Here is a 10,078-nt window from a genome sequence, read left to right as displayed (position 1 = left end):
TACAAAAAGAGTAAACGAGTCATTTTCCTGCGAGTTTCTAGGAGCGGAATGTTGTTGGCGGTCATGAGGTTAGTAGGAGAGTCCGTTCTTTGATATTTATTAAAAATTCTGAGTGCTGTATAGCTTTGTTCTTTGTACCTCTTTTTTTTTTTCGAATTTTAGTGATGTGAGTCATCGATTCTGACGCCTTAGGTCCTCTGGTATATTTGTTTACTTTTTGCTCTGTTTACCACAGTGTACCATTTTTTGTACCCACCCATGTTACAATCCCTCTAGGGGTTGACAGTATCTTGAAATAAATAAAATAAATAAATAATACCCTGGCGAGAGCAGCAGATACTTTTCAAACGCTTTCTTAGGGTGTTTTCACGCCACCTGCATGAGATTACAGGGATCAGATTGCGCGTTATATAGAAGATTTGCCTGACCTGTGTCGGATAACTGGGCTACATCGAGAGCGCCTAGGCAAGGACGTTATCTGTCACATGCGTATCTATAACAGTGATGAATATCCTCGGTCGTTTATCACAAACCAAGCGGCTAACAAGAACAATTTTTAGGCGCACTGCGGAACAAATGCAGCGCCGCCTAGCCAGTGCAGGTTCCCTATCGCAAATAACGAAATGACGGTTTCTGAAGGGCTCTCCAATTTTGTAAATTCCATTTATTGTTTGAAGTCAATGTTCAAAATTAAAGAAATATCATTAATTAATTAACTGCGGAAAATAAAATTGTTTTTGGTGCGCGCGCGACGACAACAGGCAGCTGTATGGAGCAGGTTTTCCTCTCCTGCCTCAAATATTTAATTTTTATAGCTCCTGGCTAAAGTTAGCTGGGACACCGGATATGTTATTCTTTATAAATCGTTCAAGATTTAGCCGAAGCCTTCAAGATGCACATATCAATTAAGCTCGAAAAAGAAATTTCGGTTTCAAAAAAAAAAAGTAAAACCCAAAATTCTACAACCATCTAAGCGAACGCATTCAGCTGCAATGAGGGCTTAAATATTTTTATGCAATGCTCCCTTGATTTCAACCAGCGTCTTCACATAGAATTTCTGCATTTCACTTACGCGAACAAGGTCCTTTGTTTCTCCTTTAGAATTCGTGCTCTACGTTGTGAACCCTCCAGAAGGAAATCAAATATTTCTGGCGCCCAAGCATGTGCTTCCTTGACGTCTTCCGCACAGCACAGCGCTGACTCTGCTCACACGTACAGATGAGCGAGACCTTTCGAAGCTGTAGAGATGGAGGAGACAAGCACGATGGCATGCTTTGACTTTAGAGCACCGAACGAATCTTAAAACGACAACCGTTAGCGGTAGCTAGTTAAAGACAGAAAAAAAAAAAAAAAAAAAAACGCTACTGAAGCTACAATAATAAAGGGGCATCCAGCGCATTAATTTTATTTGCGCAGCTTCTGGCACTTGCTTCAATGACTCGCCCAAAGAACAAGACAATGCTGTATCTGAGCCAAAATTAACGTCGTTGTATTTTTCAACGCCAGCAATTCCTCTGCTTCACAAGTTTCGTCGTCGCATGAGCGCCCCCGACTGTGCAAAAAAGGTCGTTCAAGCATTAGCGCTCGACCACGTCTTTTTGTCGTGCTCGCATCGTCTGCTGACGCTGCAGAAAGTTTAGGATGTAGCAGGACAAGTCAGCGCCTGCCAATGCCCGGCGCTTTTCCGCATGAAGCACGCTCGGCCCTCCTAGCCCATGTCCGTCTTCAAACATGCGCGTCCGGTGGGAATACTTCGGCTTCGCTTCGTTTGACGCCAGCAAGGGTTGCTATCGGCGCCCTCCCGTTCATGGCTCCGCACGACGCAGGCGCAATATTCGAAAGGTACGCGTAACGATTTGCCGCTGCCGCTGAGCGCTTGTTATAAAGAGAGGAATGAAGAAAAAACGCCGAAGGGACGGTACGGAACCTCCGCTTTTGAAGAGTCAGTGTTCTGCAGTGTGTCCCAGCTAACATGAGAAAAAAGTTACAAAACTAGGACGGGTTACAGGAATTAAACTAAAAGAGTATTGTTGGTGGTTGCCTAAAGCAAGATGGAGTTTCACTTTTTTCAAAGCTCGGGATTTTTTAATTTTTCTCCGGTCATTTTGGGGAGAGAGTGTACAGTTAGCACTTGTTTTGTTCTGTGAGATAATATGCGTTAATTAGTAAAATGTGTAATCTGTGACACAAAGTTTTATAAAGGAATCATTCATTAGCTCACATGTTAAATGTTTTCTTGTTTCTAGAAGGTGTTGCACGCTTTTAATAACATCTATAAAAGTAGAGATTTACTTCGGTTTGTAGGATTTTATGTACCAAAACGACCTAGGCTATGAAAACGCTGCAGTGGGGGGCTACGAAAATATCGATCATCTGGAGTTCTTAAACGAGTTCTAATGTCGCATAGCACACGGGCGCCTTGCTTTTCGCTTCCGTCGAAAAGCAGCCGCCTCGGCCGGGCTTTAATGCCATGCCCTTGGGTATACCAGTCGAGCGCCATAACCACTGAACCACCATGGCGGGGCAAAAGAAAAAGGAGGAACTGGCATCGAGCAAATTTTTACTGAAGATTTTTTTTTTTCTCCATTAGTATGCAATCGTAGCGCAAACGGTGTCATGGAGTATACATCGTGTTTATGTAAAGTTCTTTGTCAATTCTACCCCTGACAATAAGCCTTTTACTGTTCGTTTTCTTTCTTCCGGCAGTGTCGCGCGTTCCATATCTTGTTGTTGAGGCAAATGTAAGTAACAACTTTCAATCTATCAGGAGTTACGCGCCCACAAGTTCGAGCGAGGCTTCAAAGGGTGGCAAGTATAGTTGCGTCCTACCTCCACCTGCAAGGTCTGCAGATATCAATCGAAAAGTGTTCGCTATCTGCATTTATACGCAAGAACATGTCACCATACACCATACGCATTAATGGTAAATCAATACCCTACGAAAGCAGCCATCGCTTTCTAGGAGTAATCACCGACCGAAACCTTCCGTGGACTCCCCATATTTCATTCATGAAAAAAAGGCTGAAAGTGATTGCTCATGTACTTGCCTTTATTGTGGGAAAGTCATGGGGAGGGTCAGTGCGGCCTATGCTCCAGCTGTACAATTCATTATTCATGAGATTTCTTCGGTACAGCCTACCTGCAATTCTAAATATCAGAAAACCAACATAAGAATTCTACAGAGCGCTCAAACTCAAGCTCTGCGAACCTGCCTAGGATTGCCGAAATGTGCCTCTACAACTGCTACCGTTTTAATTGCACAGGGGCATCACATAACTACCTACCTAATAGTTGACGCCCTGAGGGCACATTTCCTCTCCCGGCTTCCCTCTCATCATTTGGCCAGTCTTCCTATTACCAGGCCGCGTACACCATTTACCCCCTTCATGGATCACTGCCTTGTCGTGGCGGAGGGGCTTGCGAAACTCGATGAAGTCCTGAGCTCTGCTGTGTAGGGCCACCCAAGATAGACAGGTCATGGCAGAGAGTTCTGACATGTGATTCACTGGAGAAGGTAATGGCAACCCACTCCAGTATTTCCTGCCAAAAAAAACCTATGGCCAGTCACAATATCATTAATGATATGGCGCCGGAAGATGAGCCCCCCAGGTTGGAAGGCGTCCCACATGTTACTGGGGTTGAACAAAGGGCGGTTCCTAGTAGCTCCAGGACGTGGGAGCGGCTGGGCTAAAGCCAAAAGGACGCTCAGTTGTGGATGTGTCGGGAAGCGACCGGAAAGTCCGATGTTGCAAGGAGATATCTCACATAGCAACATGGAATGTAAGATCTATGACGCAAGGTAAACTGGATGTCGTCAAGCGAGAAATGGACAGATTGAACATTGATATATTGGGACCGGAATGGGAGAATTTAACTCCGGCTACCATTATGTCTTTTATTGTGGGCACGAATCCAAGAGAAGGAATGGGGTCGCTCTCATAGTAAACAGAAGAATGGGCAAAGCAGTGCTAGGGTACAACCCCAAAAACGACCGAATGATTTCACTTCGGATCCAAGGTCACCCTTTCAACATAACAGTTATCCAAGTCTATGCACCGACCACTACTGCTGACGTTGAGAGATTTTATGCGGACCTACAATGCCTTTTAGACCGCACCCCATCATCAGACGTCGTTTTTCTCATAGGAGACTGGAATGCTAAGATCGGGAGTGAAGAAATATCCGGAATTATAGGCAGGTTCGGTCTTGGCAAGCCAAATGAAGCTGGGCAGAGGCTAGTAGAGTTTTGTCAAGAAAACAGCCTGACCATAGCGAATTTTCAACCGCACAAGAGGCGCCTGTACACATGGACTTCACCGGACGGTCTGTACAGGAATCAGATCGATTATATTATTTGCCGGCAGAGATGGAGAAGCGCTATACAAGCAGTAAAAACAAGGCCTGGGGCCGATTGTGGCACCGATCATCAGCTTCTTGTTGCCAAAATTAAGCTTCGATTGAGGAAAACGCAGAAAACTAGAAGGCCTTTCAGGTATAATCAGGATCAAATTACATTAGAATATGCCGTGGAAGTGAGGAATTGATTTCAAGAATTAGATCTAGAAGACAGAGAGCCCGAAGAGATGTGAACTGATGTTCGTGATATAATACAAGAAGTTGCTACTAAGGTAGTTCCAAAGCAAAACAAATGCAAGAAAGCAAACTGGTTATCTGAAGAGGCTTTGCAAATAGCTAAGGAAAGGAGGATGGCAAAAGTTATGGGGGAAAGAGAAAGATACAAGGCTCTCAATGCGGAGTTTCAGAAAATAGCAAGGAGAGATAAGAATGCCTTCCTGAACATACAGGGCCAAGCAGTTGAGGACAACAGCCAATTAAGGAACACAAGAGTTCTGTGTAAGACAATCAAAGATATCAAAGGAAGCTTCTGTGCTAAGCTTGGCGTGATAAAGGACAAACGAGGCAAGGACCTCACTGAAGCCTCAGAGATAAAGAAGGGGTGGCGGGAATACACAGAAGAACTGTACAAGAAGGACCCGAATGTGCAAACCCAACATAAGAACATAAGACGGTTGTGATTACTGATCTCGAGCCGGGCATCCTGAAGAGTGAAGTTGAATGGGCCTTAGCCAGCCTTGCTAAACAAAGCTAGCGGAATTGATGGCATTCCATCTGAGTTGCTTCAAAACCTCAACCATGATGCTGTTAACATTCTGCATACATTATGTCAGAAGATTTGGACAACCCTACAGTGGCCACAGGATTGGAGGAGGTCAGTTTACATCCCCATTCCACAGAAAGGCAGTGCCAAAGATTGTTCCAACTACCGCACGATCGCGCTTATTTCGCATGCTAGCAAGGTGATGTTGAAAATCCTCCAAGGAATGCTGCAGCAGTATGTGGATCGGGAGCTTCCGGACGTGCAAGCTGGGTTTCGCAAGGACAGAGGAACTAGAGACCAAATTGCCAACCTTCGCTGGATCATGGAAAAAGCAAGAGAGTTCCAGAAACCTATCTACTCCTGCTTTATTGATTATGCGAAAGCGTTTGTCTGCGTAGATCACAGCAGAATGTGGCAAGCTCTCCAAGAGATGGGAGTTCCAATTCACCTCATCTGTCTCCTCAGGAACCTGTATGAAGGACAAGAGGCCACAGTCAGAACTGAGCATGGTCTTACTGATTGGTTTCCGATTGAGAAAGGAGTGAGGCAAGGCTGCATACTGTCGCCCTGCCTATTTAACCTATATGCAGAGTGCATCATGAGGAAGGCCCGTCTGGACGAGTCTTCAGCTGGAGTGAAGATTGCTGGAAAACGTATCAACAACCTTAGATATGCGGATGATACCACCTTAATGGCAGAAAGTGAAGTGGAACTCAAGAGACTTCTGATGCGCGTGCAAGAAGAGAGTGAAACGTTTGGGCTTAAACTTGGAGCATCAATGGACAAGAAGTGGAAGCTGTGACAGATTTTCTCTTCTTGGGCTCCAAAATTACCTCGGAAGGAGACTGCAGCCATGAAATTAGGAGACGCCTGTTTCTGGAAAAGAGAGCAATGGTTAGCCTTGACCGCCTAGTAAAGAGCAGATACATTAGTCTGCCAACCAAGATCCGTATAACTCGTGCTATGGTCTTTCCAGTTGTAATGTATGGATGCGAGAGTTGGACTGTGAAAAAGGCTGACCGCCGAAGAATTGACGCGTTTGAATTGTGATGTTGGCGAAGACTCTTGAGAGTTCCTTGGACTGCCAGAAGATCAAATCAGTCGACATTGTCGACCATAAACCCTGACTGCTCATTGGAGGGTCAAATTCTAAAGTTAAAGCTCAGCTACTTTGGTCATCTGATGAGAAGAGAGGAGTCGCTGGAGAAAGATTTGATGTTGGGAAAGGTTGAGGGTCGCCGGAGAAGGGGTTGGCAGCGAACGCGATGGTTAGATGGCATCCTCGAGGCACTGCAGATGAAGTTATGTGATGTTAGGAAGATAGTGAGAGACCGGAAAGCGTGGCGTGACATGGTCCATAGGGTCTCGAAGAGTCGGACACGACTGAACGACTGAACACCATTTACAGAGACCGTTGATGCACATCGCGCTATTCTGCCTTCCCAGTTTACACCCGCCTCTAGATCACCTCCTCTCCACTATGGAGCCTGCATCAACCCCACGGGCTTCTTTCAATGCCTAGCATCAGGAAGAAGGTCGAGCTATCGCCAACAGAACTAAAACAAGTCCCTCTTGAATACTCTCATGAACACCATGCAGATCGTTTGCACGTCTACACCGACGGTTCAGTGAATGCCGTGAGTTCTTCAGGCTCCATGGTCATCCCAGCAAGGACTATAGAAATAACAGTTAAGACAATTCACTGGACCTCTTCGACAGCCGCAGAGCTAACCACTATTCGTGTCGCAATAAGGCACATCGGTCAGCAGGGCCCTCAGGGGTGGTCTATTTTCCCAGATTCAAAAGCAGCCCTGCAAGCCCTAAAAGCGGCTCTTCGCTGTGGAGCCCATGAGCAACTCGTCGCGGAAATACGAGAACTTCATCACTATGCCATGAATAAAGGACACGAAATAATCTACCCATAGCTTCCAGGACACAGCGGTATAACGAGCAATCTCCGGGCGGACGAGGTCGCGCGAACCGCCCGCCAAGACGGCGGTTGTGTGTTGATCCCCTTTTTCAGAGCAAACGCAGTTGGCAGACTTGCGAGCACTTGCGCGGGAGCTCACGCTCGTCTTGTGGAATTCTGGGCAGTTTGCGAACTCACGCTTAAAATCCCTGGACCCTGACCTGAAGCTCCAACTTCCACCCTGTCTACCACGAAGTGAACCAACTTTGCTGTGCTACCTGTGGGTTGGTGTAGCGTTCACAAACTCTTATTCGTTTGTGATAGACATGGCTAATAGCCCTGCATGTGCAACCTACGGGTGCGACGAGACTATAGGCCACATTATTTGTGAGTTCCCCATATACAGTGCGGAAAGACTGTTTTTCTGCCGTGCACTGGAGCGTCTAGATGGACGCCCACTAACTGAAATTAAGATCCTAGGTCCCTGGCCACGGCGATCGTCTGCGGTGAAGGCCTCCCAGGCACTGCTCCGCTTTATGAAAAGCACAGGACTGATCGAAAGGCTATGATTTCTTATGTTACGTGATATGACTGTGACGTGATGTGATGTGACGTCAGATGGCTGTGATGTGACTATACTGACTTCACCCATCCCTTTCTTACCCATCATTTTTATATCCGCTCACACCCTTCCCTCAGTGCAGGTTGGCAAACCGATTCCTTCTTCCGGTTAACCTCCCTGCCTTTCCTCTTCCTCTTCTCCGCCTCTTGGTTTTGGTTTTGACTTGACGATCACCGCCGCTAGTGGGACCAGTGTAGTCTTTGTATAAAAACAGGCGTATCCTCGAATAAAGGGAAGTTGATATGCTTGTTGCTCAGCCGGCGCGGCCGCTTCTCATTCATCGGCGGCAACCGCCGATACAACAAGGACGCCAGTCTCAGCACAAACGCGAGTATTAGATGCACACGACGAAACAACCCATCAAAATTGTAACACTCACGGACACGATAAATGCGGATTCAAGACGAACGTGCTGTCGCGGAAAATGCATGTGTGAGAGAGACCGAAAACAAGCGCTACAACGCTATACCAAGAACGCTTAACAAGGAAATATAACACGCGCTTCAAAGAGAATTTTTCAGGACTGGGAGTGCTGCATGGTCGGCTTAGTTTAGCTGATATTATGGTGACAAATTAATGATTGTTTGATACTCTTCCGAGACAATGCACTTCCAGTTATGTACGTGAGTTATTGCAGGTCAATTCGGTTTATTCTTTTCAGACTATCATTTTTTTTCTTTTCTAACTCTTCCTGTTTTTGAGGGAATATATACGAATGAGGCGTATTTTGTATTTAAGCTCCGACAAATCAATTTGTTTTCGTTTCTCGCTTTATTCTCGCAGAAAACGTTGTTCCTATACAATTTTTCTCCCATTCCATTTCATGTTTGATATGAATAGGCGAGCCTCAACACGACGCACTTATATAAGCCTGCAAAGTGCTCTCACCATGTACAAAAGCTTGCCTCAATAAGCAACATAGGGAGTTCTTGGTCGCGTAACGCATACGCCTATACCTAAAGTGAACATGGCGAAAATTGGGCCTATTTGGTGATTCATAGTGGCTCACCGCGCTAACACCTAGAACGACAAGAAACACAACACAGAGCGCGCAAAAACACAGAACCCTTATTCGCGCTGTATGTTGTTTCTTGTCGTTTTAGGTGTTAACGGGGTGAGCCACTAAAGTGAACATTTTGTTTTCGTCGGTGAGATGTCATTGTATTTATCTGCAAGCTACAGAGCATTGCTTTATTGATCGTGATTACACGTAGCTTAGGGCACACTTGATTAAATTACCCGTTGGCAATGCGATAACGTTCTGTCCGAAGTCCGCTCAAAATACTTGCCCCCGTCGTCATCGCTGCTTGTCGCATACGCGGAACATTTGCAGTCGCACACCTCCTGCGGGGACTTGCAGGTGACGTTGATTCTGGCTACATTCCAACCTTGCAACCAAGTCCAGCTACCATGTTGTCGTCAAGCCCACCTCCACGCCATGTTAGGTTTATAGTGCGAGGACGTTTTTACAGGCTAGTTAGTGCATCAATGCACTTGATTTTTAGTGCATACAAGACAGGACAGATAGCTATTGCCCTAGTGCTCTTTCCTGCCAACTTCGTTCCATCCTGTGCTTATCATTCTGTGCTAAAAAGCAAGTCACGTTACAGTGCACCTGCCATCTGCCTGCACACCTGCGAACTCGGCCAAATTAGTTCTTCTAACGCCGCACCCACATTGCGAGCAAGCGCTCCACTGTGTCACCTGCGCCCAGTTGCGATGGTGCAGTGGTTAGGGCTCTCTGCTGTTGAGATCACGGATGCTGGATCGAATCCCGGCTATGGCGGCCGCTTTTCGATGGAAGCGAGAAGCGAGGCGCCCGTGTGCTTTGCGATGTCAGTGCACGTTAAAGAACCCCAGGTGGTCGAAATTTCCGGAGCCCTCCACTACGGCGTCTCTCATAGCCTGAGTCGCTTTGGGACGTTAAACCTCATAGACCAGACCAAACCAACTATGTAACCTGCCAAGTTGGCAAGTCAAGTGGTCTTATGCCGCCACACAACCAGTCGACTAACCAGTGGTCGACCATAACGTTCCCCTTTGAAGTAATTACCACCTCCAGCAATTGTGACTTTTGTGACTACCCACAGCATTTTTTTTTGTGATGATTTTTTTCTAAAGCTATCGCAATAATACTATTCCACGATGTTGTCCAGGAAAATTTGGAGAATATGATTTTTAATACCGCGCGGCATCTGACTGTTCAGTAATGTCTCAATGAAACCCTTTACACGATAGTGCACACTGAACTACAATGCCGCAGGAAAACTCGTACGATGGATCGCTATTCAGACTCTGCTGGGTGAACAAAAGCTTATTTAAATAAAAATATTAAAATATTACATATACAGCTGAAATATATCTGTGGTTCAGTCAGTTGATCAGACTCCGGACTGGTATCCCCTTCCAGTGGCCTGCTCAGGCTCGC

The sequence above is a fragment of the Amblyomma maculatum genome, chromosome 1 (genome assembly GCF_055883805.1).
Source record: "Amblyomma maculatum isolate TAMU_Amacu chromosome 1, ASM5588380v1, whole genome shotgun sequence".
Classification (NCBI taxonomy): domain Eukaryota; kingdom Metazoa; phylum Arthropoda; class Arachnida; order Ixodida; family Ixodidae; genus Amblyomma; species Amblyomma maculatum.
Note: the sequence above shows the minus strand (reverse complement) of the source record.